Here is a 26671-nt window from a genome sequence, read left to right as displayed (position 1 = left end):
TGCCAGCATTCTCTTGCACAAAGGGTATGCTTTTCCTAAAGCAAGCCTCTGCCCCCCCCCAACCCCACTCCAACTCATTCCTCATCTCTCAGAAGTGTTCCTCTAGTTCGAATAAATCCTTTGCTAATCATACAAGATCAGGATAGCTGTGTTGCAGTGAAAAACATAGGCCCGTCTTTACTTTTTTCTTTTTCTGATTTCATTATTGCTTGTCTTGTCTTGTCTTTCCTGACTTTGGATCCTCTTAGTGATACCATTTTCAAATAAGTTTTGTGAGTCTGGTTTTCAGGAGTACTGGTCACAATGTATTTACTGTCTGAAAGTAAAGGTTTCCAAAATGGTTCTTAGTGATCTAGGAGAAACAAGGTCTATGGACTGGTGCCTAGTCGAGGTTTATTAACAAAGCATTGATTGTCGTGTTACAGCACAACAACATTTTTTTGGATATGATGCTTGCGGTTTGCTTTCTTCGTTGCAGTCCATGCTTTGGGGGTTCATGGCTGAGGGCATCTTTCTGAAAGGATAATGCGGTTGTTAGTTTAATGGCTGATACTATGTGCCTTCTGAATGATGTGTTAACAAAGGTTTTGAAGCCAAAACCCATCAGCAAATACTTATGGCCAGTTTATTTTTTTCGTAAAAAATGAAATGTGTTTAATTGTTGCAGACCACTACAATACACACCAATTAAAAAAAAACTTCTTTACTTTACAAATTTCCATCACAATTTCAGAAAAACTGACAGGTATTGTTATTCGGTTGTATGCGTTTCAGGAGTAGAATAAGCCCACAAGAAAATGTTTTTTGTTGTCTTTTTTTTCGTTTCTGCTCACTAGGTCAAGTGTCATGTGCCACTAGATTGACCTGGTCAAGTATGTTGAAGAGTTCCTCCTTACTACAGACTTTACAACCTTGAACAAAATCTCACTGTGTGAGAGGGAAAGGTAAAAGGAGGGGGGGGGGGGGGGGGGGCGGAGCCCAGGAAGTTGGTGTAACCTTGAACCCATTGCCCACCTCAGCAACTAAAGTGCTTAGTAAGGGGCACGGCCACTGAGATAAGTTGGGGCTCTGCGCAGATCACCCACTGTAAACCACACCCCTATAATGTGAGTAAGAAACACAGTCTACAGGAGTTTCCAACTCCATTGTCTGCCACCCTGTGATACCTGCTCCTCATCGGGTGACCGTGTGAAAGAAGCCGATATCGTGACACACAGTGGCACCGTGTGAGTTGGCAGGTCTCTTACTAGGAATAAACAAAAGAAATCCTCAGGTCTAAAGTGCCAAACTGCAAAAGAAAGACATCAAAGATTATCTCCAGGTACTTATGGGGGAGTCCCTTAATTAGGACGAAATCCCATCACCCACAGAGGCCGCATGCTTCATCATGTGAGATTCTCCTCTTGACGGGACACCTAGCCCTGCCAAGGGCTACAACTCCCTCATTGTGAGGGAGGAGCTCAGGGATGTTTTATTCCTACTCTGTAAAGGATATACTGAATCCTGCAGATGAGAAGACACTGAACTAGTTGTGTAAAGGGTGCAGTGCAAACAAACTAATTAGAAATGTATGGATAGTGATGCTAAAACTAGCTACCAAGAGCAACAGAAACTTTATTGGCTCGTTCCTGGAGCCAGGATTAAAACAGTGCACCTGCAGTGTGAAATAATAACGGCATGTGACAGACGAAACCATGTCTATGTGTTTCGGCCTAATAGACCCAAAAAGGTTTTGCAGCTTTCGTCAGGATCTTACAAAAAGTGCTACTGTAGAAAAAGAAGTGAAAGCTGATAAATAATGAAAGGTAAATACAACACCAGTAATCCCACTCTTGGTGTACTTGATTTACTGTTTGTACCTGTAGAAAACATAAGCAACAGGAGAAATCAAAAATACATGTGTCTCATAACATGTAAGTAAGAACATTCGTAGGACTGTGTGAGACACTGTCGTCATCACTGGCCTGCTGGATTAAACAGAGTCTAAAGTAAAGAAGTACCTTACCCGTTGTTTACGGATAAGAAGACTCACCTCAACCTGGCAACAGCTCTGGGGAGAGGCACCTCTTTGAAAATAGGATGTTGAACGTGTCAAAAATATTGCGATACTCAATTCGACACACCTCTATTAATGCCATTTTAATAGAAAAGAACTGTTCACATAGTGAATCGGAGCACGTACATGCCAGTAAGTTAGCTATCTAGTGTTATCTGCCTGTAAGAAAAACTATGCGGTACTTTGCGAGTATTAATAAATGTTGGTCTAGTACTTTGTTTGCGAGTAAAACACAGACTATCTATTGCTTTTGTGACCCCCAGATACTGGTGGTATTAAAAGTAGCCCAGAACATGGTCAGAGAGACCTTGCAGGGTAGTGAAACCACCTCTGAGGAGAAAGCTGGGTAGGATGGACAACCCATAGTAGTGATCACACAGTAGATAATGTGCAAGAGTAAGACGCACAGAGCCCATGATTTATCATGGGTACATGTGCACATGCCTACGTGACGTAATCGGAGTGTGCCATAAAAAAAATCACAATTTTCTGTAACACAGCTGAGGTCAGCCTGTATAAGTGTGAGTTATCCTGTGCCCTTGGAGCTAGGCTGAGGCAGAGTTTCACTGGCATCTAAGTTGCAGTTTGGCCACTGGAGGGAGCCCACGAGCTGAGTCAGAACGCCAGAAACGCCGTCTCTGACAAACCGAGTACAACGCCGAGATTGCCGCTCCTGTCCACCTTCCGCCTTCCCCGATAAGGGGGTCTGCAGGGGAAGACTAGCGGAGCACTTGGGGTCAAGGGTCTCCGGAGCGCACTGTCTCTGGTAGTCTCCCGTTTCCCAAGTGCACGGTGCATGTGCAGAGGATAGACGCCTCTTACAATTTTGCCGATTCTGCCGATTCTCCGGTAGCGCCCGCCCAAGGCGACCACTGACCACGGACTACACCGACCCCCGTCAGCTGTTGGCCGGGCAGTGCTCTTGCTCTTGCTGAGAACGCCAGCGGGAACGGCGGCGGTGGAAGCAGCCCAAGACAGAGTGAGGCACTACGGCGAGCTACAGTGAGAGTAGCGGGAGCGGCCCGGCGGAAGCAGGAGCTGCGGCTGGGAACCAGGAGCTGCAGCAAGCCACCCCCGTGGGTCTGCCCGCCCCCCCCCCCAGGGAGCACCTGACAAACTTTCCAGCATTAAGGTGGCCAACAACCGTGTTTTTGAAAAACAGGAGATCAGGTGCCTGCAAGGAGCCTGCAAGGTGAGAAGCGAGGCTGGAGGGAGGGAAGGAAGAATAGCAAGCGCGGCAGCCATTAGAGGCCGCTGCTAAGTAAGAGCCGGGGGTGGACCCAGGGAGGCGGGTTGACTAGGTCCACCCAGCCTGTGGCCCCCCGTGTGCTCCGCTTGTTCGCCCACCTCGGACCAATCACCAGTCGCCGTTTGCTGCCATTTTTCGTCATTTGCCATTCCCTACCACTCTCATTCATCAGCGGCAAAGTCTAACTAAACCAAACCAAACAAAACCAGCAGTAAATTAGACATCAACCCAGATATATTGACAACGCCGCTCATTCCAACTTATTATATACTTATTACTCATTACATACACGAACAGAATTAAAAAGCCAGCTGCCAAACGGCCAACAGAGACACAAGCAACAAAGAAGGCTAACATCGCTTTATCAAGACAGCCTGCATACTTCCCTCCTCCCTGTCAACCTCCTTGTCAACCAAAGCGCCAACCAAAGGGCCAATTTGTACACCCCCCTACGCAGCAGTATGAGGTCGGGGAGACTACGAGGCGAGGATGCGGCAGCATTCCCATCACAGGGGAAGACAAAGAAAGCTAAGGGGGGTCCCCCATGTATGACCACCAACGGGGTGGCGGAAGAGATGGAGGAGGAAATCGAAGGGGCAGCCATGGGCAGGGGCAAGAGTCCCGCAAAGACAGCCCAGGAAGCTCAAGGATCTATCACAACAGCCCCCGCAACAGACTCCGCGGACCTTGTAAAAAAAACCCCAGGGCACGCAACATCAATCTGATATTCTTGGTCTACTAAGCTTGGACGAAGGAGCCAATAAGAACAAGGACAAGGACAGTATAACCAGCAGCCCTGCTGTGAATGACGAAGGAATTAATTTGAGAGATGCAACATCACTCCCGGCACACAGTGAACAGGCCCCGCATTTAAAAGCAAGCAAAAGAGCCCTGATCACTGACTTCCTCAAAGTCTGTCAAAGACTTTCTACCGGGGGTGGGAGCAGGAAGGTACCGCCACCACAAGACTCCAGCCCCAAATGTAGCAGCTTACACTACAACGCTCACATGGAGGGCATAAATAAGAAAGACAAACGGTCCGTATCACCACTATACCGGCCAAGGTGCCACAGCGAACCCAGCAAAGCCCAGACCGTAAGGTCAAGAACGAATTCTGGGCGCAAGGGGCCCGGCCCTCTTTGGCTAAACGATTTAAAAATCAAACAATTAGCTAAGGACTTAAAGCAAGCCAAGGGGGAATCACCCATTCAGTCACCACAAATGTCAAACATACTGCCGGTGCGCGCCCTAGTACATTGGGCCCCGGACGCAGCTGATGACTCGGTCTTTCAAGAGCCGAGTTTGCAGAACGTACATCCAATTCAGAACACGTCCACGACCAAAACTGAGGAACCCCCTCTGCAGTTTCAGGTGTATCCCCGCGTTGAAAATCCGTGCCCAACGCCTCAGGCAATCTCTTACAGTCCAATGTCCAGTCACCCAATGTTATGCTTGAAAAAAAAGCTGCGCCCTCTTTCCATCGGACAAGTCACCGAAGACACAGACGCTATCAAAGATAGTCCGACTTTGAAGCTACAGCAACCAAATTTAACAGCACTTGAGACCGAAAAACTCGAACGAAGCCCACGCAAGTCATCAGCTCTACACTACCAAGGTCCAGGGATGGAAGAGAGCACCGACAAGAGATCAGGGTGCGACCAACCGTGTGAGCATCCCATCCAACCAAACCACTTAGTCTACTCTGCTATATCTCCGATCTCCATTTATAGACACTCTCAGGGGGAATCGCCAGTGAACAGTCAACCGGTTTCCATTTGGCCGCAATTACTAAAGACAATGGAAACCATAGGAATCGCCATGTCCTACCACGCGGACAAACTGGACACTCAAGTCGACCTCCTCCACCTCCTGGCGTCTCACGTCCAGGGGATCGAAGCAAACCTTCAAGAATTAAACACCATGATTACCAAGGTTCAATTGAATAAAGATCAGACGTTCTACACTTGTCACTGCTCCAACATAATAGACAAATTGGCTACAGTTCCAAGTCTGATGTCCCAAATACTGGGGGCTGTTAAGGATTCGTCAAAAGACGCCCCTACGGAGACAACCACAACATCAAGTGATTTAACCGGCAACCAGAAGTCAAACGAGGATCACGGTAGGCTGACGAGGCTGACCATTGCTGGCAGGGTTGAGGAGAGCCTCGAATCGCAGGATCTTCTACAATCCCCCCCAGTAAGGGAAAACAGGTCGCCAGCAAGCCCAGACGACAACAAGCTGGTAAACCGCATAGAGGCAGCCGAGTTAATTCAGGAGCCAACTCCCAACGTCGCGATAACCGCTAATCACATCAAACAGGCTCCAACGCTTACAAAGAGAGAACGGAAGCGACTAAGGAAAGCCAGAAAGGCAAAAGCACACAACCGAAGGGCCGCTCAAACCTCTCCGGAAAACTCCATCAACAACTCTGTGACCAAGGAAGTCGAGCAGCATTTCGAGTGCGTCCCACCCGAAACCAAATCAATGCTAGAGCAAAGGACCATGTCAAGGGATTCCTTTCCCATCAAGGCACCCTCAACCTCAAAAGGAGCAACAGGTCACACCGTGACAAATCAGAACGCATTAAAAGTGTACAGCATCTTTAAACCGGTGGGACAAAAACCAGATAGCAAGGAACCACCTCAAGAGCCTGGAACCAACATAAACATTGATCAAAGGACGGAATTAAGCGACAAGAATATAACTAGCCAAGCCCCAGACATCAACAGCCAAGTTATTTCAGTCAAAGCCGCAAAGATTAAGGGAGTCAACGCACGTGACCCACGTGACACACAGGGTGGCGAATTTCACGTTCCAGTCCCCAATGGACAAGACCCCGCCAACAGCGTACATAAGGAAAACTCACATACACTAGAGCTAGTGGTCGACCAGGCAGGAACGGCCCTCCCATCTAATGACGCGAGCACTCGACCAAAAATTCAAAAGCAGCCCACTCCAAGTAACAAAATCGAGTTTATTCCACAATATTGTTCAAGAGGGCTCTATGATATCCTGAATAGAGGGGCCATTTTAAGACTTCTAGAAGAAATTCCAGGCCTACGTCACTTAAAATCAAGCGACCTCGAATCAATAGAGTTCAAACCAAACCCTCTGCAATCAGGCTCAGACTCGACGATACCAACTTGGACTAATCATACCATCACAGATCAAATCCTCTCTCACAGGGAGGTTTTCGCCGCATGGGGTATTGAACTAAAAAAAGTGGAGCATCCACGCTATCCCAGCCCGCTGCGGAAACAAATCACAAAAACAAGCCTTTTAAAAAATGCCAAAGGGCCAGATTCAAGAAGCAGCACCAAAGCGGAAGTGCAGCGACTTAGGCAATTTACAATCACTTTCGCTCACCAAGAGGCAGATACGCCCGAAAGACCTCATCACGCTATTCGGGCTCAAGCCCATAGGAACGTAGCTTGAACTGTTAGTAGATCAACGATGCGGAAAAAGCAGGGTTGCAAGATCTGCTCATGGAACATCAATGGCTTGAACACAAAGATGGAGGAAGACGACTTCATTGAGTTCATAACTCAATTTAAAATACTACTGTTCCAAGAAACATGGCAGACTAAAAACTCGCCTTTAGTAGGATACAAAGAATTCCTTGTCCCAGCCCAGAAGGAGGGACGTCCCGGAAGGGCCAAAGGGGGTCTATCCATTTTTATATCAACTGACTTCACATGGTCACCAACTTGTATCGACTTAGATTCAACATGGATGCAATGCATCAAAGTGGAAGTTTCCCCCAACTTGGGACTCCTGATCGTGAACCTCTACTTGCACCCTAGCGGAAAACACAAAGGAAAAAGGATAAAACAACTAGTGACTACAATTAAGATATTGAAATCAACCTACCCAAGCGAAAACACGATTATAACGGGAGATTTCAATCTGAACCTAACTCGCGGACAGGAGGGAACCCTCCCCGCTCATATTGAGCCACGGCAGGGCAATCAATGCAGACAAAGTGCATTGGGAAGGAAATGTGCCTCTGAATTGGAAGCTCTCCATCTGTACACCCTAAATGGGAGAGGCCATCTGGACAGAACAGCCGCCCTAACGTGGGTCTCTAAGAAGTCAGGTTCTACCTTAGATTATACTCTGGCTGACCCCGACCTATTCCATGACATAAGTGACTTCCGGATACAGGAACGCGTAGAAAGCGATCATTTTCCTCAGACCTTCACCCTGACCATTCAACCCACAAAGTCAGATAAGGCGGCGCCATTGACCTTGCACACACAAATTTTCAATTTAAAACGGTTAAACTGGAATGAAGGAAATCTCTCTACCTTAATGGCATCATGCCACGATCTGTTCCTACTATCAGAAACATCGAGCGACACAGTCAAAACGTGGGAAAACTTTGTAACAGAGATCAATAAAAAACACCAATCCAACAACAGAGGAGGCAAACCCATAAGAAAGGGAGGTGGGGAATGGTACACACCGAAACTGCGTCAACTAAAAAGGCAAATAAATGCTTTCCTCCGGGCCGAACGCAAAAAAGATCCCCAGCTCTCACAACCCGTGCTGAACACAATCGAATCTCTAAAAAAAGAACTAAAAAGAGAGACCAATTTGGCAAAGCGAATGCACAGGGAAAAACTAGCATGTTCCATACTTCACGCAAGTAAATTGCAGAACTCGAAAGATTTTTGGGCAAAAATAAACTTCATGCTAAATGGCAAACACCGCCAGTTTAACTCAGACATGACTGACAATCTCTGGAGTAGTCACATCGACCAATTATATATCTCCTCGTACAAGTCATGTAAGGACAATAACATCGAGCATCTTGTGGAGCTTTCTCGGTCCAGCCCGAGTATAATGCCAGTTCCAAAATTCACTGGGAATTCACAGATACTAAAGGCTACAGGAGACACTGAACCATAAAATCACTGAGGGCAGATGGAGCGCCCGGTCCAAACGGACTTCCCAACGCCTTATTTAAGAAAGACCCATCGTTTTGGGCCAGTCAACTAACACCTTTGTTTGGTCAGAGCCTACAGACCGGGAACATCCCCGAATCATGGAGAGGCAGTATTCTGCATCCAATCTACAAATCTGGGCCCAGGTCAGACCCCAACAACTATAGGCTTATTGCCTTAATTGACGTGGAGGCTAAGATCTATGCTTCCAACTTGTTGGTAGAACTGGAATCCTGGGTGAGCAGTACTGGGATCATTCCCCGGACACAAACAGGCTTTCGGCCAGGCCTGGGCACCTTGACCAATCTATCCGCGTTAACCCTCCTTGTTAACAAAGCTATCCATAACTCCACCCCGCTGTATACTTGTTTTCTGGACCTAAAAGCGGCTTTCGATAAAGTGCCTAGATCAAGTCTTTGGGCAAAAATGAAAGCCTGGGGCGTGCCGCCAAAGTTGCTAGGAGCAATTACTGAGCTCTACACAGATACTTGGGTCCAAGTGAAAAAAGGAGACGGTCGACGCCTGACCAGGAAATTCCACACAACTAACGGTTTAAAGCAAGGCTGTGTTCTGGCCCCAAGCCTCTTTAATATCTACACTGCGGACCTAGAAAGTGTCATAAGCACCATCCCGGGAGATCCACCAAAATTGGCCCACTCGCCTATAACAAGTCTCCAATACGCTGACGACATTGTTCTCCTTTCAAAAACCCCCATCGGTTTACAACGTTCGATCTCAAAACTGTCGCAGTACCTTGTGAACGCACAACTAACTATAAACCTAAAAAAAACCAACATCATATGCTTCTGCGGCCAGAGAAAAAAAAATAATAATTTTGTCTGGAGGATTAATTCTACCCCTCTAATCCAGGTAAATCATTATAAATACCTGGGAATCTTACTAGACCACCGATTAAAGTTTAAACTGCACCAAGACCAGGGGGAAACCAAAGCAAAGCAGCTCCAATTTGCCTTTAAAATAGTCCAAAAGCAATTAAAAGGTCATTCTACCGGCCACATTCTCAACATCGTAACTGCCAAATTTTTGCCATCATTGATATACGGTTCCGAACTACTGGCAACCCGGGACGCTACAGCGTTAAATCTCGCCCAATCTAGGCTGTTCAAAACTCTTTTTTCAATTCCGAGACACATCTCGCAAGCCCAAATTCGTTTGGAGTACGGTCTCACTAACCAGCTCCCAGCAAGACAAGGAGCACTCGTTAAATATTATTGGCGCATGAGGGAGGCAGAAGAGGAATCCCTGGCCCACCTTTGCTGGTTAGAAGTTGAAAAACAGGCCGGGCAGCCAGACTCAATATACAAGATCTTGAGGCAAGCGCTGGAGGCATTAAAACTAGATGAATCTTGGCGTCTGCCCATGACATATTCTGCCTTCAAACTGCTAACCAAGAAAGCAGTCAAACAATCATCACTATTCATGGACAAAGCAGCAGTGGCTGGCAAATGCCATGCCTGGATCGTCTTGCCGTCATATACCCACCTAAAACCACAGGATTATTTGAAAGAATGCTTTAGGGACCACTATAAAAGGAAACTAAGCCTTCTAAGGTTGGGCTGCTTCTCGTCCAAAGACCTCACTCCCAAATGGCAACGGCAGTGGGCAACTCCCGATTGCCGCCTATGCGGCAACGGTGCAGAGTCTTTACTGCACCTCATATGTATATGCCCGGCACTCCAAAATCTAAGAAAATCCCTCCTTCGATCTCCCTTAAGAGAAGCCCAGGTGAGAACTTGCAGGGCGGCGGTGATAAGATGCCTAAGCGGTTCTTGGATAGAACTATCATGCAAAACCTTAAAATTTTTGAACCTTGCCGCCATAGAGCTGGAAAAAAAGGGCACCATCTGAAGAGGTTCCTGGACAATAGGTCAGGCTTTGGCAGACCACAGACTCTTCCTCCCTTCTTTCCAATGGTTGCTTTTACGCAGCACGAGTTAATGATAACGAGCCTCTTGTTTGAATAACCATTATTCTTTTATACTTTTTTTTCTCTTCTTAGACCTTTTTTTTTTTCTGCTACTTTTTCAGAGCATGTTATTAATTTTCAACTCGACTCAAAATTTATTCTGTGTTGTTTTTATGATGTAAATATCTCCTGCATGGTGGTAAGTCCACCCTTTTATGATTTGTTTTAAATCAAATAAAGAATTATTATTCTTATTCTCACTGGCAACCGTAGGGTCTGCATATATGCAGTATAGATATTCCTGCCCTTTATGTGTTTTAATATGGAAATGCCTAGGAGAATCTGTATTACATACTCCCAGACCCTTGATGTTGCAATACTTAAGTGACCCCTTAGGAAAAAGTATGAGCATCTTAAAACTCGGTTATGTATCAGAAGTAGCCAATAGTGGCCAGTATCACATAGGACTGGACGGCCCAGAGGGAGATAATAACAGCCCATTAGGGCCTACCGTAATGCCCCTGCTAGTAAAGAAGACATATACAATTAAAGTTATGCCGTCGTTACCAAGGGTTCAGGGGACCTCAGGCACCTATGCTCACTAAGCCTGTGGGTGTTTAAATGTTAAAGGAGCAAAACGTTAACACCAACATGGACGCCAGGTTTGGTACAGCGCCATCTACTGAAACACTGCCTTCGTTATCAGAGGGTCAGTGGACCTCGGTACCTATACTCACTAAGCCTATGGGCATTGGTTAAGCCTTTAAAACATGTCAAAGGAGCGAAACATAAACATGGACGCCAGTCTTAGTAAGGCGCCACATACTGAAACACTGTAGTGGTAATCTCTTACTATCCCAAACAGGTAGGTGTTCACAGCTTTAAAAAGTACATCTTCACAAAAGTCCTAGTTTCTTTTTATGCCTAGATAAAATGCATCCCATTATGAGATTAATTTTTTGACAGGAATGACTTCTGCAGTACAGGTGCCCTTCTGTTCCCTCCCTTTGCGACTGATTTTTTGAAATGTTGTGGTAATGAAACCTTGCTGAAGAAGTGAACCAATATGAGAAATGTTGGATCTATGCGTGCGTATGCAATGGAATTATGTGGATAGGATTTATGTGGTATTAAGTGTACTGCTTATGTGTAGTGGTATTGTGGAGTGGCATGCATTGAATTGAATAATGTGGTGTGGTGTTGAATTATGTGCAAGTTTGTTTGGCGGAATGGATGTGTGTGGTGGAATTTTGTGTTGTGGAGTTCAATTTTGTGGCATGGTGTGAAATTATGTGGAGATTTCCAGTGGCGTCCAAGGTGGTGCTCCAGGTACAGAGTTCCATGGACTCTTACAAGCCACGTCTGCATAGAGAATATAGGATACTTTCTACTAAAAGGGCGTAGAGTTGACCTATTTGGCGTGGGCACCCCTTACACAGAAATATTCACTTGCTAGCTGCATTGTAATGCAATGCTTCTGCATCCTTGAGAAGGACATCCCAGCAAGTAGGCAACACGGCCGGTTGAGAGCAGATGTGGGGTAACGGCCAGAGGTGCCTAATTGGACCTGGGGAGCAAGGTTCCAGGCCTGCGCTGGCTCAGTATCCTGTGATTCTGGGTAAATCCCTTAATCTCCACGTGCCTAAAACAATGAATGTGTCCTTGTGTAACGTAACTGGTGCACATGTAAAGCGCTCCAATTCCTTCGGTTCGAGTTTGCGCAATATTAAAAAAACGAAATTGCAAGTACCTTGGTGCGAGTAGCAGTGGCAACTGACGGGCAGTGCCAGGATGTACAGAGACGCTTTCATGCGTGCCACCCAGCACTGATGGCGCCCGGCTGAGATCGGGCCCTCATCTGAGGGCAAAGAAGGGTGCACATGAAAGAAAACTCTTTCAGGGGGCATTTCGTGGCAGGTTGTGCTCTTACAGCTTCCCAGGCTACTGTCCCCATACTCTTGCAGAGGGATGTAGTCACCGAGGAGTAAAGCCTTGCTCACTGCCCTGGCCACAGACCAGATACAAACATACTTGAACTAAGTGTAATGTTACTTAATAATGACAGGTAGCAGGTGGTTGAGGTAATACTCTTGTTTATTATTCACAAGATTAAGTTTCCCCGAGGAGCGCCGGCCGGCGCTCTGCTCAGTGCAGTGATCGGCGCTCTAATGCTGCGCGCGCACCCGGCGCCAACATGGCCGCCGTACGTCACGTCGACGTGACGTGAATAAACTAGAACGCTACATATCTCCCCCTTTTTCCAAAACCAAGTTCAGTCACTTACACTTCGTTGTCTAGTTCAAAGTCTCGAAATCTGGATGGCCTTACGACTTGCCTTCCACTCCTGGTAACCTTACCAGTGTTCTCTCGAGTCCCTTGACACTGCGTTCCAGTATCTTCCATTCCTTCTCTCACCGCTCCGTCACTGTTCATATTACCTCCCGGCATGTCCACCTCTGCTCCTTGAGTCTCGCTCTCTTCTTCACCTTCTCGCTCCTCCACTGCACTTGCTCCATCCCCTTGCTCACTTCCGCTTGGCCTACTTTCCACATTCAAGTCATCCATGTCTTCACCTTCCGTGTCCCTTCGTCCCCATCTCAATATCTGGTTGCAGCGGGCCATGCGGTCCTGCGACCACACATTACCATCGCTCAGCAGGGCCGCTCGATCGTATACTTCCTTGACTTGCATTGGCTTGCTATACTTGCTGTCTCCTTTCTTTTGTAGAGTGGCTAGCTTTACTCTCACCCACTCTCCCTTTTCCAGGCCAGTCTCTTTCACATTCCTCCGTTTGTTGTAGTGATTGGTGTAGATTGTTTGTGCTCTTTCCAAGTTGGCCCTTACCACAGCAGGGGACCACTCACTGGTTACCACCTTCTCCTTCCAGATCCTGTTGTCATGCGTGAATGGTTCACGTCCTCTCAATATTTGAAACGGGCTGTACCCCGTGCTTGTGGGAGTTATTCTGTAGGCCCACACCATGTTCTCTAGCGCCTTTTCCCAGTCTTTGTTGCTGGATATGGCCGCTTGTATGGCTCCCATCACTACTCTGTTAAATCTTTCTACTAGGCCATTTCCAGCTGGGTGGTAAATTGCCGTGTGTCTGATGGTGATGCCATTTCTTACCATGAATTGTGTCCATTTTTCCGACGTGAATTGTGGCCCGTTGTCGCTTAAGATGGACTTGGGGATTCCTTCCCTAGTGAACGTTTCAGACAAAAACTTCAAGATGTTCTCAGTATCCATGGATTCGCTCACCTTCAGCTCTGGCCACTTGGAGTATCGGTCTATGAGGACACACACATACTTCTGCGTGCTCTGATCATCTAGCACAGGTCCTAAGATGTCTATGGACAGCTCTTCCCACGGGTTGGAGGGATTGTCGAACTTCCCAAGAGCTGGACGTAGTGGTCTCAATGTTTTGTCGGCCCCTTGACATTGAGGACACTCCCTGACATGCCTCTCTGCTCTTATGTCCATACCTGGCCACCAGTAATTTTGTTTCGATCTGGCCTTGAGCTTTCCTATGCCCAAATGGCCTTCATGTAATAGGTCCAATAACTTGTTGATGAGGTTCCTTGGGGGAATCACCTGGTCTCCTCTGTAGATGAATATCCCCTTGTCTCCTACTGACAGTTCCTCCTTCACTTCATAATATGGCCTAAGGTTCGTCTTCACATTTCTCTTGTCTGGCCATCCTTGTATGATATGCATCTTCACTTCCTTGATGTCGGTATCTTCTTCATATGCTTCAGTCCATTCTTGTTGGCTGATTAACCTCTCTTGGTCTTCTATGAGAGCTACCATCTCTCCTCTGTCTGCGGGGTCTTCTTCTCCAGGCTCCATGGCCGCTGCTCTACTCAAGTAGTCCGCTACTCGGTTCTTGTTCCCGGGGATGTACTCCACATCGTATCTGAATTCTAGCAACTTTAAGGACATTTTGGATATCCTGGGTGTGGCGCTGGCGTGTCCACACGATGTTAATACCTTCACCAACGGCTTGTGATCCGTCTTGAGCAGGAATCAGGTACCCCACAAGAATTGCCGGAACCTCGTCATGGCCCACACCACCGCTAGCATCTCCTTCTCGATGACGCTGTATTTGCTTTCGGTATCCGTCAATGCCCTGGATGCGAAGCTGATTGTCTCCATGTCCCCTCTTCCTCGGTCTTGCATAAGTACAGCGCCCAGTCCTTTGTCACTGGCGTCGGTGGTGAGCACCGTGGTGCCTTGTGGGTCGTACCCTTTGAGTGGTATGGCTCCTGAGACCTCTTTTTTGATGGTTTCGAACTCTGCTTGGGCTTCCGGTGTCCACTGAAACGCCGCGCTCTCTCTGGTCAGCAACCTCATGTTGTAGGTCTTCGAGGCAAAGTGTACCACAAATTTGCTATAGTACTCCGCCATTCCCAAGAACGACCTGACTTCTTCCTTGTTCTTGGGGGGTGGTGCTTCAGCGATGGCCTTTACATTTTCTGTCTTTGGTGTGACCCCTTGTTGTCCGATTTCATGGCCTAGGTATGTCACTGATTGCAGGCCCAAACGACATTTTGACCATTCTGCCGTAAGGCCCTTGACTTCCAACGTTTGTAGCACTTTATCTAGTTTCCGGTCATGATCCATCCTAACACACCCCATCACTAGGATGTCGTCCTGGAAATACTGGACGCCCTCACAGTCTCTGAACAGTTGGTGCATCATCTTCTGAAAGACTGCTGCCGCCGAAGCCAGTCCGAACGGCATGCGACAGAATCGGTAGCACCCGAACGGGGCGATGAAAGATGTTAGGCTTTTGCTGTCCGGATGCAGTGCTATTTGGTGGTAGGCTGATGTCAGGTCAATGGTGGAGTACCACCTTACCCCTCTGGTCTTGGCCAGCATCTCCTCGATTCTGGGAAGGGGAAATTTCTCCACCACTATGTTTTTATTAAGTTCTCTCAGGTCCACACAGAGCCTGACCTTCCCGTTGGGCTTCATTACAACTACCAAGGGCGCCAGCCATTCGGCGCATGTGATTGGTTCTATGATGCCCTTCTTTTCCAGTTCTTGGAGTTCCGTCTGGACTGCTTCTCTTACTGCAATTGGTACATTTCTCACCTTGTGGGCTACTGGAATGGCTCCTTCCTTGAGCACGATCTTGTGTTGGAATTTCTCAATTTTTCCTACTGTGCCTCCGAACACCTTCGGGTAGTTCTCCTTCCATTTGTTCATGTTCGGCCATTCCTCCTGTTCTGTAAGTAGGATTTGTTCCTTCCCTCCTGGGTCGAGTTTTATTCCCAAGTCGCCCTGGTCTAACCATCCTAGAACGGAGGGTCCTTTTTCTGCAACGTATAGTTTGCACCACGCTGATCGGCCTCTAAACTCAAACAACAGGTGTCGGAATCCTAACTTGGGAATGCGATCCCCGTTGTAGATGACTGGCCGTATATCTAGTTTCTCCAGTTCTGGGCCCAACTTGGGTTGGAACTCTACTTCCCACACTGCCCGTTGCACGATGGTAAATGGAGATCCGGTGTCTGCCACTACCGTGATGGTGATGCCGCCCATGGACATGTCTAGGACAGGTTTGGTTGATTTCTTCCCATCCACGCTCAGCACTTGGTCGTATATGCATAAGACGGTGACCACTTCTTCCTCTGTGACGTCCTCGAGGTCTTCTTCGCCTTGGTCAACATATTTCACCATTCCTTTTTGCTGTTTCTTCCGACATACCTTCTCGTAGTGGCCGACGATGCCGCAGTGCAGGCATTTGGCCCGGAATGCCGGACATCTTCTGTCGTGTGCTTCATGGGACCAACTTCCGCACTTGTAGCACGTTTTCTTACTCTCCCGCTCGCCTGTTTCCCTTGCCATCTGTTGGTTCCTTTGGTCCCTAGTGGCTTGTTTCTTTGGTCTTTGCGGTGTTCCTCTTCCTGTATTCTGTTCACCATGGTTGGGGTGGCCACTTCCTTCTTGGTTGCATTTGCGCACCTCCGTGCGAGTTCCGCCCTCTTCACGATGACCAACACATCTTTGAGCGTAGTGTCGCCACTCGCCCACAGCTTGTCTTGTACATTTGCGCTCGTGGTGTGCATGACAACCTGGTCTTTAATGAACTCGTCTTCCCACAGTGCGTATTTGCACGTGGCTGCCAGTTTTCTCAAGGCCGCTACATACTCTTCGATGGTTTCTCCCGCCTTTTGTTTCCTTTGCTGGAAATTATATCTGTCCACTGAAACGCAGATGGTGGGGCGATAACGTTCATCTAGGTCTTCCACTGCATGCGCATACACGTCGTCGTCGGTATCTTCTCTCTTTTTCGGTACCAGACTCTTGTAGATTCGGAGTCCCTCTGGACCTAGATTCAGCAACAGGATACGTTTCTTTCTCTGAGGAGTGAACTTTTCTTCATTTTCATCCTCTAGGACCCCTATGAAATTGTCTATATATTCTTTCCAGTCCTCCCACTTCATCAGTGGATCTCCGGGCTTCGGCAGGAATTGCACAGGCGCAATCGCATACCCCGCCGGGGTACTCATCTTCATCTCCTTGGTGCCTGTTACGTCGGTGGTCTTGCCTGGGGGGCTGCCTGGGGTGCTGTTCTTGGTCCCTGTGTGCGTGTTTCTCTGGGGACTCTTGGTGCTGGTCCCCACCTCCTCCTCTTTGGTAGCCAGCGCTACACCCCTTAGGCGTGGATTTGCAGGAACGTAGCGCGTGTGTCCTTGACAGTGCAGTAATTTCGCTGCCTCTCTGGCCTATACGCCGCTTCTGTGATTGGCTGTGGCACTGCCACGCTCCTCGGGTTCACTGTACCTCAGTGCGTCCTGCTGTGTCTGGGTGTGTCGTCTCCTCGGCTGGGCAGCGCCCTGTAGACCTTTCCTGTGTCTGGGTGGGCCAGGTGACCGTGTGTGTGAGTCCTTCTGTGCCTCGTGGCTGCCACATGGAGTCCAACCTTCCTTCTGTGCTCCTCGTGGTGGTCTGGCTGTGTATCCCACCCTCGTCGCCACTGTAATGTTACTTAATAATGACAGGTAGCAGGTGGTTGAGGTAATACTCTTGTTTATTATTCACAAGATTAAGTTTCCCCGAGGAGCGCCGGCCGGCGCTCTGCTCAGTGCAGTGATCGGCGCTCTAATGCTGCGCGCGCACCCGGCGCCAACATGGCCGCCGTACGTCACGTCGACGTGACGTGAATAAACTAGAACGCTACACTAAGTCTCTGCCTGTTTCTCTGATTAACCATCTGGGGAACGCGAGCGGGGGCTACTCCCTCTGACCACTGCCATCGCCACTACAATGAGATCTCTATCGCACATCACATGAATTCCCCATACATGACCTATAACATCACAAAGAGAAGCCCTTCGCTCACACCCATGTCCATTGTTCAAACACTCCAAAATGCGCCTCTTAAAGCGCCAGGAATATGTGCAGTCTAAGTCCACGCACTGATGAGTAACATGCCCCTGTGCCATCAAAAGCTAATGCCAGGGAATAGTGCATGCTCAGGAGAAAATGCCTGGGGTGTGGAGGGCAACAGTCCAAGGTACAGTAATCCCACACCCACTTCAGCAGGTACGGGCCAAGGTATGTTTTGCAACACACAAACTACCGCAGTGACACAGTGGCATGGCAAGACCACTAAGCCTAGTATGGTGGGAGGACAAGGAGTTAGACAAAGGGCACATTGGATTGGTAAGGCAGGCACTGAGGTAATGGCCGAGGGGCCGGTATTGAAGCTCCCGCTGTTGGCTGCTTTTTTGGCAGCCTGGGGGCGATTTGGGCTGTGTCTGGTGTGTTCAGATGTCGCCAGCTGCCCAGTGGGGCCCCGAGTGGCCTTTCTGGAGGCAGATGGGCATCCATTACCTCCCTTTTATCAAGGGGCAGACGTGTCACTCCCAATCTCTCGCTGGGCCGGCCAATTAATGTGTGCATACTGAGCGGGGCAGGGGGCCTGAGCTGAATTGGTCTCACTTGTTTTCAGGTGTTTATAAAACTTCTCTGAAGCAGTGTTTTTTTGGCGTGCCCAGGCTGATTTCTAAACCCAATCCAACCCTGACAAATGGCTGCAATTAAATAACAAACAAAAGTGCACACGATCTACGAGCTGAAACTCAGGAAGCAGTAAACATTTACTAGCAACGGGAACGCACAGACATCCGTGAGCAGACAAAAATAAACAAAAAAACAGTACCAGTAAACAACGTAAATTAAAAAACATGCATTTGCAATGCAATAGGTCTTGCATTTGCTAGAGTTAAATCTATAGGCATTGTAAATGAAAAAGCCTTTTATTTATCCGTTTTGATAATTAACACATAAATAAAAGACATTGTCATTTACAATGCCAATAGCTCAAACTCTTGTAAATGGCAGATCAAGTTCATTTCAAAGAAGCGGCCGTCATTGTCCTGGCCTGCTTGGAAAGTGAAAGCGCGCATGGCGTGCTGAATGTTGTAGAACAGCATGCAATGCCTGCAGTAAAAGAAACTCTTTAAAGAAAATACCCCCACATGCATCAAGCATTTTTTGAGTCGCAAACGGTGCGATTCCTTTAAATCGGCCGTTTGCGATTCCAAAAGTGCTTTTTGGGATGCATGAAGCAATTTTAGAATTCGTAACATTTTTGCGAGTTCTAAAATTGCGATTGCTTTTAAGAAGTCGCAGATGTGCGATTTCTTAAAAGCAATGCATCATTAATTTTAAAAGTGCGAAATCTCAATTAGGGTGTCAAATTTACCGAGTGATTGAACCACTCGGTAAATTTTGCAAAAGTGTTTAAAATGCTGAAAATGCTTTTTTTTCAACATTCATGTTACGGACACACATGTCCTTAGGACATGTGTGTGTGAAACATAATGCGAAAAATACATTTCAGGGGTGCATGGGGGGGTCCTTTGGACCCCCCCATGCACCCATGAAATTTTCAAAGTGCCACTCGCAATTTGATACTGCCTTCCAATTGACTCCTATGGGCCTTTTGGCCCATAGGAATCAATGGGAATTGCGAAAAATAACTTAAGAATTCGGTATTTATTTGGGATTCGGTCAAAATTGCGATTTTTACCGAATCACAAATGAATACCGAAAATAATGATGCATAGCATTTTGCAATTCTTAATTTGCGATTCGTTATTTTTCGCAAATTGAGAAGTGCAAAATGTCTCAATGATGCATGTGGGGGATAGTGTTTACAGACTAAATAAAACATACTGTATAACAACAGAAGTAAAAGGGCCAGTCCTCAAGGGAGGTTACAAATGAAGACAAGGCGGTTCTAAGGAGGGACGAACAAGCCTATAAACGAATTAGAAGCCAGCATTTAAGAAGGACAATGGCACAAGCCAATGCCAAATATGAGCGGAAAGGGGGCGGGGCTTCAAGTCTATACTTGAATACAGCATGCCTCGCTGTACAGGCTTAACTTAAAAATGTAAGACCACGTGTAGCAGGGACAGTCCACAGGGAGGATCTAAAACAACAAAAGGCAGGAGTAAATACACATGCGGACAAGACAGAAGCATGCATTTAAAAAAGGCATGAGTGGGAACAAATGAAAAGAAAAAACAAGCATTGGAAATGCAATAGGTCTCGCAGTAGTAAAGTTTGAGCTATAGGTGTTATTTATTTTTTTGTTTTTTATTTATGTGTTGTTTTTTCTAAATAGCTAAATTAATAGCTTTCTTCTTTACAAAGGCAATAGTTATAATTTTTGTAAATGTGACACCTCTAGCATTTGTAAAGCAACATGTTTTGTATTAACGGGACTTATATGGGACTTATATGTATTGATATAAAAAAAATCAATGGCTTTAAAAAAAAAAAAAAATAATTAATACGTAAATAAAATGGATTTTATTTTATATTGCCAATAGCTTAAAGTTTATTAAATATATTTAGTGAAGATGCTGTGGTTGCGCTGAGTGAGGGTGAGTGAGGGTGAGGGTGGGTGAGGGTGAGTGAGGGGTTGAGGGTGAGGGGTTGAGGGTGAGTGAGGGTGAGTGAGGGTGAGTGAGGGTGAGTGAGGGTGGGTGAGGGTGAGTAAGGGTGAGTGAGGGTGAGTGAGGGTGAGTGAGGGTGAGTGAGGGTGAGTGAGGGTGAGTGAGGGTGAGGGTGGGTGAGGGTGGGTGAGGGTGATTGAGGGTGAGGGGTTGAGGGTGAGTGAGGGTGAGGGTGAGTGAGGGTGAGGGTGAGTGAGGGTGAGTGAGGGTGAGGGGTTGAGGGTGAGTGAGGGTGAGGGAGGATGAGGTGTTGAGGGTGGGTGAGGGTGAGTGAGGGTGAGGGTGAGTGAGGGTGAGTGAGGGTGAGGGTGAGTGTGAGTGAGGGTGAGTGAGGGTGAATCCAATGGGAACACTTTGTTAAACATAATTTAACTGTTAGCTGAGGCCGGGAGACACAATTATTCAATATTCGTACACATATAAACACGACCTACTATATTAAAAATGTGTTTTATGGTTTGCAGTCCACGTCAAAGCTTCTCGGACTGCAATTGTGGTATTTTTCAGAAGTGGAGGCAGCCCCGCTCCACAGCTAGATATTTGATGCGTTCACGCACAGTGCGTGGCCGTGGCTGATTTTTACGGCGGCACAGAGTTATGAAATGAGCGAGGAGGGGTGTTCACAACATAGATATGGTTCATTCCTTTGTGATCGAAGCAGGGCCCTCCTACGCATCCGTGTTGGACTTCGAGAAGTAACATCCCTCCTACACACGGCGATGAAAAGAGCCCGGATTCCTGCGAGCCAAAAATGTGACCCCGAATGGTCCCGGGAAACGAAAAGCGCCCGAGTCTAATGCGCCTGAAAGCCTGTAACATGCACACTAATTCCAGCCTGTTTTACCCGTCTGAATCTAGGAATATTAACATTTCCTCTTTTACAGAAGCTCCAGATGAGCTGTTTATGTTTCGTTCTGATCATACAACAATAAATTACATTTGTTTCTAAATATTATGTTTTTTGTATGGAGACCAGCGCAAATAGTACGTGTTGTTGTCAACATATTGGAACTTAACCGCCTATTACTGCATTTTATATAAGTTGTTTCTTCTACAACCCTGACTTTTTTAGGTGCGCGTCACTTCTCTTCGTTGGACAATATGTAAAAGGACATGCACAGATCATTGATTCCTATGTACTAGACATTGGGTTCAAATGTTGCGGGTTGTGCCCCAGTTTTTTGTATTTATCAATGAGAAAGGAGGCATTAAAATTGTGTAGTGTGCACGGCGCTTGGAAATGTGAAAGGCATTGGCAGCAACACAACCATTGTTTACAAAACATACTTAAAATACGCGAGCGCACGCGCGTAGCATGCATTGGAAATACAGGGTACGCAAACACGCTCTGAGGTAGGCACACCAAGACAACAACACACGAACGCTAACTGGACACGGGCGCACCCCACCAACACTTGAACTGCACAGAAGCGCAGGCACGCTAACGGACACATAATCGGAAATAAAGACACCAGCGCTCTTCACACAAACACACACTCACACTAACATCACACACGTCAGCATCTCACGACATGGCAGTCACGCAGTCCTACACCACAGAACAGCGCGCACACTCCACACAACCAAACACAAACTCACTAGCACAAAAAAAACTACATGTGCACATACAAATAAAATAAAACGTGGTAAGCCACACGAAGACGAAAAAGGGAGCGAAAACTAGACAAAGAACTGTAGGAGGGCGTATGAAGGAGGCCCCGCACAGATCCCGGGTTTCTTGCCCTCCTCAGCTGGTAAGGACACAAGAGGCCGAGGGTTGACATGTATTCTTCACTCTTTAAGTGGTGTAATCTCTTTTAAAGTGTATCCTATCCCCGGAACAGAAAGGGTAGGAGAGGGATGGGAGAAGACACCAGAAAAGGGGAGGGGAGGGGCGGGGAGTAGGAGAAATACTGAGAGACCACAGATGCAACCGTTTCTGGTACATTCTATTCCTCTCTCACCCAGAAAAAAAATGCAGCTATTCTACAATCGCAGACGTCTGGGCAGAAAGGAGAAATTGCTCAGTGTTCAGTAAAGATAAGTACATTGCATCAGGGAGCACTGTGTGTTGTTAGGAGGGCATTGCTGTGGGGAGGGGGGAGGAGAAATGCGACATGGCGGGGAGGGGGCGGAGCGGGTGATAGACTCTGAGGTCCCTACGATCCTCCAGTCTGATTTCAACCTCGTATCCCAGTTTGTCTATACTGAAGATTTGCTTTCAGTGTTCAGAGCAGTGGGTCCTCGTGTAGCAGTGAATCTCCTGCTGATGGTCTTCTCTCCAGCCTGAAGCATGGTGGGACAGTCCCTAGGACCAGACCCAATCATCTGGGGCGCTAAAACACCTTATAGTTCGTTTTGATGTATATTTGCACATTAGTTGCTTTGGTTTTGATTCTGCACGTGCCTTCAGGCCTCTTTAAACCAGGGCCCAATGACAAGAGAAACGTAGCTTATAATGTTGCATTACATTTTGCTCATCATAAGGTGTAAAGAGTTTTCATTACAATCCTTAATGCGCACGTGTGAGTAAGCATTCTGCAGTGACATAATGCATCTCATTTTAGGTGAGATAATGAGAAGAAAGTTTATTTGATGAGGTCTTCGTCAAAAAAAGGACACAAACTGAAATGGGAGGTATTAAGAATGAAAAAGAAAATAAACCCTGGATCTCAAACTGGGAGGACGTCTCAAATTGTCCGGGTGACATACAGAAGACGGTCCACTCTTGCAAATAGTTGCTAGACCTTTCCTTAGGAGTTCAGATTTTTACTAATCCTGTAGGCTCATACCTATACTCCGATTGCAAAACGCTCCATTTAAAGATGGCTTGGTGTCCAGGCTGCTTTATATCACCGAAAATTCTCTGCTGGTTTTCACAATAAAAGGAAACAGCTGATAACGTCCAACCCCAGAGAAAATAATCAGAGTTTTCAAAGGGAGGGCTGCATGGGATCGTGGGCTGCCGTGTTGGGCCGGCTGCAGCAGAAGCAGACCCCAAACAAGCCGTGCCCCCCCTCCTATTTATACCGTCGGTAATAGGAACCATGCTCACCGCCGGCTTCTAATAGGAAAACTAATACGGTAATAATATGACGGGAAATTGAAATTCGGAGAACATTTCCTGCCGCCGTAGCTTCATTGTAGGGCCACACATCCATTTTTTCTTGAAAGACTGAAAGTCGGAGGCTTGTGAAGCGGTGATAAGGCTGCGCGCACGTGCATCGGGGGGAACTGGGCGGTGTGAATTTCATAGATAGGCCTGAATACGGGAATGTATTACTTACTTTCAGCTCTGTTTGCCAACATGCCCCTGTGTTTGGTTGTGAGCGCAAAATTACTTTCCTTTCCATGTGCGAGCTGCGGCCCCTAGAAAACTGGGAAATACAGATTCTATTGCTCATGGACATGGGCATATACCAACCAGAGAGATGTGCAAACTGCATCACCGGGAAGGGTATCTACGAGCCCCACAAGGACCAGTGCCACTTTCCTGGCCTAACAGTGTTTGACAGCTAGCCACAAAAGACCATATTTAAAATACTTACTGGTCAAGCTTCCAGTTGCCTTTTCCTAAAAATGAAGTCTACATACGTGCTTGATCACCACAATTTGTTGTGCTGTTGATTCATTAACTGTAAAAAACCAAAAAAAAAGGAAGAAACAACTCTTTTTTGGGGTTTTATTAAAACGTATACTTTTAGAGACCTTTTTTGACAGTGGAAGTTGGCCCGACAGGGAATCCGAAGATTTTAATGACGGGGAGGGGGCGGAGCGGGGGAGAGGGTGTTAAGCAGCAGGGTACAGACGGCTGAGGGAACAGACGGCGAACAGACGGCGGGCAGGGGAGGGGGCGGAGCGGGGAGGGGGTGTGAAAGCAGCAGGGGCCTGGAGTGCGGCTGAGGGAACTGATGTGCACGCGCTTTTAAGCTCAATGCGCATGCGCATTGAGCTTAAAAGTCACGGGCACTGCAAGGAATCGCCACGATTCCTTGCAAGTTGGATAAAGAGTGGATAAGCCCCCATAGTCTCGCTTGCTCGATGCGCATGCGCATCGACAGGCGAGACCTAAAAAAGGGGAGGGCGTTCAAGGTACAATGTACATTACAGCATGCCTTGCAAAGCAGTGCATGCGCTGCCCAGGCTCGACCTAAAAACTATCAGACCTAGATCCCTGCTGATAAACAGTTTGTTGAAAACCTTCCTTTGGAGTCTTTAACAAACGATTCCGAGTCTCATTGCGAGACAGAAATGAATTTAATTTGAAGGCAACAGGCACATACTGAGACTTAAAAGAATTCGACTGTGCTTGATGATGGGAGTGACAGCGCAAATAAAACACAAACACCCATGGACACAAAGTGGGTCATCAGCCCAAGGAATATGGTGTTTAGCTGAACAGGAGGCAGATCCTTCTCCTACATCACAGCCAAGACCTGGAACGAACTCCCCGTCTGCATTAGACGAAACTCGACACTCCACCTATTCAGAAAAGATCTAAAGGCTCTTCGGATGACCATAAAGCTGCTCAAACCCAGTCCCCCCGCCCACCACCCTAGTGCCTGGAGACCCTCACAGGTGAGTAGCGTCCTTCAAAAATCCATGATTGATTGTTTGAACCTGTTAACACAGGCCAGAATGGGGTAAGGTTTTATCTGCACTGTATTTTCCAATGTGAAACAGTTCTATTGTGAGGGTAAGAATAAAAAAAACATTCAAGCATGGCTTCCTAGAGGTGTGTAAGCACTGAAAGCTTGAACCAGGATGGAGTCAGATGTCTGGCCCTGGTTCAGATCCTGGTCCTCTTGGAACCTTGAGCCAAAAACAAGCCAAGCTTCCATAAGTGTTGTGGCCAAGTGGGTAGAGCTGTTGACCCTGTTGTGTTAAGAACCAGGTTCAAAACACAGCCTTGACTCAAGTAAAATTCTGGGACTCAAGGAAAAATCACTTAATTTTTCTTTGCTGAAAATGAATAAAAATTTCTGGGTCTTTTGTGAGGCGCTCTAATATCTAAAGCCAGGTTTGCACTATGAAGAACTTTAAAAACAAATATGGCATCTGCCTGCCACCCACGGTGTAACCTCATATGCGCAAGAATAAAAGACAAAGCATTAACCTTTGACATGAGAAGGAAATACCCATTTAGTGGCTTGACTTTAGAACCTGCAATATTGACAGCTCCATTGAAGACAATGGCATAGCTTTGGGCTTTTAATGGCTGGTATAAGCCTTCTGCTCCAACGTTCCAATGTACTTTCTGTTTTTCCATTTTTAGTTTAGAACAGACTACCCTTGGAGGGTGGACTGATTCAGTAGCCTTAGAGCCCTTCTGCCTTGGGCTGTACCAGTTGTTAAAGGCCCTCACCCTCCTTATGGGCCTATAACTCGGGTTCAGCGCCTATAACAACCGGTATAGTCCTTAGTAACGCGCTATAATAATTTTGGCCAGAATTTCTGCAATGGTTTCAGGGGTGAGATCTGGATAGTCTATATGCCCATTGCGGAGCACAGCGGTTTTGGTTTCCTGATGTGCATTGTGCTCAACACTCGCCAGATAACTGACATAAAAGGGGCAGTATCCAGCAATGCATTGCAATTGGTCTTGGGGAGTAAAAAGCAAAAGAAATAAATGAATTAGTAAACATAGCTCACATAACTGCTGTGCCAGTCAACTGCTTCCTTGTGTGAAGAAAGTGAGCCCCTGCATGAAGAAGAAAAAAATAAACTGTCCAAAGCCATCATTTTCCTCAGGGCCTTATTATGACTTTGGATTTGTGGGAGTAGGACTGCCATGCTCCCACTCCAAAGCCACAGCAGACCAACCGCCAGATTACAACTTTTTAAGTCGCTGGCGGGCAGTTCTTTGGCGTTCCTACCGTGGTGCCTTTAAAATAGGTACCACAATGGAAACATTAAAGCATGTTCCTGCACGGACCGAAATGCATAATGTTGTGCATTTCATTCCGTGCAGGAACATAGGGGTGCAGGCAGACAGGGGGAGCACACCATGTGCCCCTCCACTCGCATACACCCCAGGGCACAGAGGCACCAGGGGACCCTGTAGGGTTCGCTTTGTTTTCTCACCACTACACTTTTTATGTTTGGCAAGCATATTGTGGCCTCAAAACTGCCGCTCCACCGCTAGGGATCTGCGATTCATGGTGGCTGTGGTGGTCCAAGGGAGGCCCAACCACCCTGGTCATTATAGGACGGTCAGAAGGCTTCCACCGCCGGGCCCCCATGTGTCCGGCAGTCTGTGAACCGTCAGACTCGTAATAAGCCCCTAAAACGAGAATGGAAGTGTCTGCATGCACACAGCGATGCCGTTAACCAGTTTCCTAGCAAACTTCTCGCAGAGCAGTCAACTCTGCAGCTACCAATCAAAAGTCTTTTTACAAACATTCCAAATCATGCTAAACTGTTTGATGCATCATGGACTTCCATCACATACAACTAGAATGCGTCCCCCCTCAGTGGGTTAATGTCAGAGTCAAAATCAATGTTTGACGCCAT

Source organism: Lissotriton vulgaris, chromosome 12 (assembly GCF_964263255.1).
Source record: "Lissotriton vulgaris chromosome 12, aLisVul1.2, whole genome shotgun sequence".
Lineage (NCBI taxonomy): Eukaryota > Metazoa > Chordata > Amphibia > Caudata > Salamandridae > Lissotriton > Lissotriton vulgaris.
The sequence above is the reverse complement of the archived record's forward strand: the minus strand, read 5'-3'. Positions refer to the sequence as shown.